This window comes from Corvus brachyrhynchos, unplaced genomic scaffold (genome assembly GCF_000691975.1).
Source record: "Corvus brachyrhynchos isolate BGI_N302 unplaced genomic scaffold, ASM69197v1 scaffold249, whole genome shotgun sequence".
In the NCBI taxonomy this organism is placed as follows: domain Eukaryota; kingdom Metazoa; phylum Chordata; class Aves; order Passeriformes; family Corvidae; genus Corvus; species Corvus brachyrhynchos.
The window spans coordinates 2560093-2565974 of record NW_008240226.1 but is presented as its reverse complement, the minus strand read 5'-3'; the positions used below and the strand labels follow the sequence as shown (position 1 = coordinate 2565974).

Below are 5882 nucleotides of genomic sequence, written 5' to 3'. Positions count from 1 at the left end.
GAAAATATAACCACACAGCTTTGCTAATTATTTTGAGAAGGCATGACCTGGTCATATTAAAGGTCTGTCTATGACAAGGAAACAAAAGTAATTGTGTAAAAAAAAGAAAAATTTAAACTCGACACTCATTACCTTTTTCAGTTCAAATTCTCATCATTAGAGGTTGCTGTCAATGCATTTCATTAAATATTGGAGTGGTTCTCTGCATCACAATTTTCTGTACTTGTTTGACTCTTCTGAAGAATTTCCACCACTACATAACTCTCATGGTTTCTTTGCCAATCATACTGATAAGCTTTCATGTGCTGTTTTTTCTCTTTGCTGACTTTATTATTATTTCAAATTGCTAACCCTGTACTTATTTAGTTAAGAAATACAAGCGTAATATTCTTTGGGAAGAAACTAATTATAAATCTACACCTCTTTACCAGTAATATTTCATGCAAATAAAATTATATAGATGCATAAAGAAAAATGTGGGTGTGAATCCATATAGGGAAGGAAAAGCAATATGTGTTCCATTATTGATTTTTTTTATTGCCTTTGTTTCCTCAGAAATACAGCTACCTGATGTTATAACATAAAGAAACTCTTTCTAAAACCTGACTTTTTTTTCCCCCTCAGAGCCTCACTTTAATAACTTGGCAATATTTTATGATACTTATTCACTTGTGATTCTTGACAAAAAACATCATCCCTCCAATATATTTTATTAATATTGCCTTTTCCAAGAAAACTTGGGAAGCTAATGTTATATATATAGTCAAGAACTAGTTTAGGACCTGCTGTGTTTTTTTACAAATGGAAGGAAATGGCAGAGCTTTAAAAAGAAGAAATTAACCTGCTTCTAGAAAGACGCTTGTTTTGAAGAAACCCAGCTGGCACCAGGAAAGAAAGCCATAGCAGGTTTTTAAATTTCCTGTTATCTATCCATCTGCTTTCTGTGCCAAATGTGGATGACATTATGAATAAAAACATTGAATAAAGACTGAGTGAAGACCTGCTAGTATGCTTCCTACTCAGATATTCAGGACTAGAAACATAGTGTAGGAGCTTAGAAGAAGACTGCATTAATTAGTAATCTTGTTACCTTCAGGTGATCAGACGTGGATAATCAGGATGATATCACTTGATCAGAATGCTTAAGGCCAAATATTTATGTAAATCATCAATGGACTTATTCTTCACTGATTTATTACACCATTGTTACCTTATAATCTGCATGGAAGAGCAACTCTAAGAAATCTTTGCATCTTAGTAAGCACATATGTTTTGCATTTTTGTTTTTATGGTGAGATTTTAACACATGTTAATTTAAAATAAGTGTTTCAGATGTCCTTATGAAAAGAAAGAAAAATTTTCCACACCGAGAAGACATATAAATTAGAATCCTACTGCATACCCAACATTAAATGAAAGGACAATAGCTAAACTGAAGTCCAGGCCAAAATTAGCATTTCATGCTTGAAGTGTATGAAATATTTTTAACAATTTTCAAATTCAATAAATTGCTCAAGACCACAAAAATTACTTAAATCCATCATGGAGGGGAATAATGTTTTGGAATCAGTAATGATTTACCTCTATTACATTAATTAGGCAAGCTGCAGTTTTTTCATTATCAGAAGAATATGCAAATTACACAACTAACCTGAACTATGAACACGTACTTTTGTGCACTTATCTGTGTCCTATGTGTGTGGGACAATAACTGTGGGTTTAAAAGGAACAATGTTTCTCCATCGCATGGCATGTTCTGCATCTGTGAATTTTGAAAGGGCAAACCCCCCAACTATCTGTATTTGCCTAGAATATAAGAAGGAGAAGATTAACACCCGATATCTGTGAGAATGAAAAGCACCCTAATTATTCTGTTATGCTATGGGATGCTGACAGGGCTTTTGTGCATGAAAAAGCATCAGATAAAACCCCCTAATATTCCCTAGGGGATTTCTCTCACATAATGTTACTGTAAATTGTTTGATAATCCTAATCTTTTTCAATCTTTTCTAAGGTCCCTGTGTAAACCTGGCCAGAAAACTGCTCCCAGACAGGAGTTACCCACCTTTCACTGTCAAAATGGGTGGAAGCTCAGTAGTATCTCTTCAGATTCCAGTGCTATTCAATATTTTTCTTAATGGCACAAGTGAAGAAATAGAGTATGTGAGTATGCTTCTCACAGGTGCTGCTGACACCATCCTAGGAAACCCGTCAAAATTTTCTAAAGGGTTTACTTCCAAAAATATCTTTACAAATAGGAGATGTGATCTGAAAACAAAATAATGCTATTTCTGTAAGTGCATGATACTGCATTTAGATAGAAATAACCAACTGAACAGGAATGGGATGGAAAACATACAGATGTTGTAATAATGTTCTGGTAGTTATACCTGATCATAGAGTAAATATGAATTTTCAATGTTACCCCATTGTAAACATGATAAATGACATGCAGTGATCAGTATAAAAAAGTTTAACCTGCAAAACCTGTGAGTTAGTAACTCTGATCAGACCTGGTGTAAGTCATGAAGTTCTTCAGTCAATAATTTACAGTCTCATTCTTCATGTCTGCATTTGCATGATGAGCTAAGACTAGAAGGGCTTGCTTTATGATATATTCGAGCATGTCAAGGCTGCTGACATACCTTCTCTCACAGTCACACACATAATTAGATTTTTTTTCTTATTTCCAATGTCATCATGGCATGAAATTGCTTTATTTCTTGAACTGCCTCATTTATTTTCATTTCAAAAGAATATTAAACATGCTTGCTAATCAATAGCAGTAGTTAGTTCAGACAAGGGTGAACTAGGAGAATTGTTTAAAACACTGATGTCAAGTTATTGAGATGTGCTGGATTGTAAGTCTCTGACTTGCAAGGCTGCATGCAGATTCATTCCGTGTCCAGAAAAGTCATCTTGTGCAACTCAGCGGCCACAGATCAAGCTGTAGTGCTCAGACCGACTACCTGAAATAACAACAAGGATTAGTATTCCAGTAGTTTCCAATGAACAAAGTTTGCAAGAGAATAAGGTTGATAAACTCCATTTATTTTTAAAAAGTACTGATACGATCAAGTTCAGTATTGTGATTAAATAGCATCACATTTGGTGAATATTTTGTCTAATGAGAACAAGAACAGAGTGGATTGTTTTGCTTTACCTCACTTTTGCAGATTAGCTTCATTTCAAATTCCCAGTTTAAATTGGCTTTGTTTTTTTGGTTTGATTTGATGCTGTAAATTTTGTTATCAGGTGTGTTTATTCCTTGGTGTACCCATGTTGTTTGACACTTGGCTTAGCTCAGTCAGTTGCAGATGTATTTTAACTTTTCAGGGTTTGATTGCTGATACAGTGCCTCTTCATATGGTGCCTGTGCCTCATCCAGGAGAAGAGTATACTGCATTTTTCATGGGTGAAACAGATGATAATAGCTCTTGAACTTCTGTCTCCATCTGCTAGCACAGGAGTCTGTGGGTCTGTGCCACTGTTGTTTTAAGAGATAGCCATCAGGCCTTGAATCTAACTCATTGCCACAAAGCCTTGGTTTGTTCTCCAACATCCAAATGGACTGGAAAACACAGTTTATATAAGTTGAGCTCCACTCTGCCAAAAAGAAAAATGAATTAAAAAGAGCCCCATCTTATACAGTTGTACTTCTTCAAGTACCAGTATCTTTGACTTAAAAAAAGATTTAAGACCTGAATTAGTTGTATTGGAATATCACAGCAGATGGTTGCTCACAAGCATGTTCTTTGTATGGGACATTCTAGAAAGAGAAAAATAAGCAGGTTTCCTTCTCCCACAAGCTTATTCAGTAAAGGAACTATTGTGGAAATTCTGCAAAATGAACCCTAATAACAGAAAAATGTCGTTTTTCTATAGACAAATAATTGATCTAAAAAGGGTCATAAAGCTCAGTTGGCTATTTCAAGTTCAGGAAGTAATGATACTTGTGGGGAACAGGAGTTTAGGGCATCTTCCTTTAGTCTAACAGTACATTCAATTGCTTTTCTCGAGTCTAGATACACAAGTTACTAAGGGACTGTGCTTGATTATTTTTAGATCTGGAGAGGATGTATTTACTCATCCCTATTCCCAAGTAGAGATAAAAATCTTGGTCCCTTCACCTCTACTGGACTTCATTTGGCCACATAAACTGGGAAGAGATTAGGCAGTGCCCCAACCCATTATGCATTTCATCAGCAACTCTCACAAAGCCATGCCACTCCCTGGTAGGGACAGGTAGTCATTCTCCTGGATTTTGGACCCTTTCCACTGCAGAGCTAGAAGCATTGCAACGATTTTGTGATCTGTGTAGGTACAGAAAACCACCCCAGAGTAGTTATGCCATAGGGTCCTACAAAACAATCATGGCAAACACGCGCTATAAAGTGTTAGCTCATGAGACAAGCAAGCAGGCAGGAAGTTCAGCAGAGTTAATTTTCCCACTAACGCTGCCTTTCATGATTTTATTAACATAGTTCAAAAACTTCGCAGATTTTTCACTTTTTTCACATCAGGAGTCATAAGAGCCCACAACTGAACATGTACTTATTGGATGTACAAAGAAGTACATGTTGACATGAGGCATTTCTCTGTGTAGAAGACTTCACTTTCTACCTAGCTTCTCCCTACTCAACTTCACATGACTGAGCTTCTCTCAGCCATGAGATCCACTGCAGCACCTCTTTCACCAAAATGCAGAAGGCAGTCTTCTGCTGTGTCAGGAGCTGCAGGCACACCGATCTGGCATGTAAGAGCTGCTGAGTGACAGCCACGGAACAGATAATCAATGATGTGCAAGTTGTGAGAGCTGGATCAAAAGCAGAAGACTTAAACACAGCACTGGCAGTGGAAGCAGTATGTGGCTCTTTACAGTTGCTTGTTTGAGAAGCAGCACAGCTTCACTAAATCCTCAGCAAACTTAATTTTATCCTCCTGGATTTTAATGAAGTCATAGAACAGATTCTTTGCTAAACAAAGAACCAAGACGTCCCTCAGGTAGTAACAGCATGACGTTACTGAGACATCCCTGATGCAAATGGTGCAACCTGCTGTCTCCACAATCCCTGAAGCATCCAGTGGTAGACATGAGGCATTCGTAAACCTCAGATGTAGGAGTGCCAGGCTTTTATCAGAACAGAAATAATTCTGTTGCCCTGAAGCTGAACCCGTTATCTGTGCTGGTTCAAGACAGCATCTATGCTTAAAGGCAGCACCAGGTAAAAATACCATGGATGCTGTCAAGACAGAAGCAATAAGTCACCTTCCCTTTTGGATTGGAGGGAGGTTTGTTATCTTGGGCTGTGATCTAAGAATTAGCTGCCACTACTGCTTCAAAGTGCAAGAGATAATAGCTTTTTCTAGAACAGAATCTTGTTTTTACTGATTCCAATCCTTTTTCCTTAGCTGGTTCTCACCCATCTCTCTTCCTTACTGCTTGTCATACATTTGGGCTTTCTCTTCAGTGAGGGTGGGGCCATTCCCTCCAAGCACATACTGCTCTTCAGAGACTGAGAAGCAGCTTTCACCTATCATAGATTCATAGAATCCGAATGGTTTGGGCTGAAATGAACCTTAAAGATCATCTCTTCCAACTCGTCTGCCACGAGCAGGGACATCTTCCACTACACCAGGTTGCTCAGAGCTTCATTCAGCCTGGCCTTGAACACTTTCAGGGATGAAGCATCCACAACTTCTCTGTGCAACCTGTTCCAGTGTCTCACCACCCCTGCAGTACAGAATTTCTTCCTAGTATTTTATCTACCTCTTTCAATTTAAAGCTATTTACTCCTCATCCTGTTACTACATGCCTTTGTAGTAGCTTTCTTGTAGGCTCTCTTTAGGTACTGGAAGTCTGCTATCAGAAGCCTTATCTT

The 5882-nt window shown here is 37.7% G+C and overlaps 1 long non-coding RNA gene across 1 annotated transcript; it reads right to left on the bottom strand.

The window, feature by feature from the left end:
* Nucleotides 1–519: 519 nt before the first annotated feature.
* Nucleotides 520–5671, bottom strand: LOC108449329. Its single transcript, XR_001865491.1, has 2 exons — nucleotides 3164–5671; nucleotides 520–2969 (listed from the first exon to the last, which is right to left on the bottom strand). It is a non-coding gene; the product is annotated as an uncharacterized LOC108449329 (long non-coding RNA).
* Nucleotides 5672–5882: the final 211 nt, after the last annotated feature.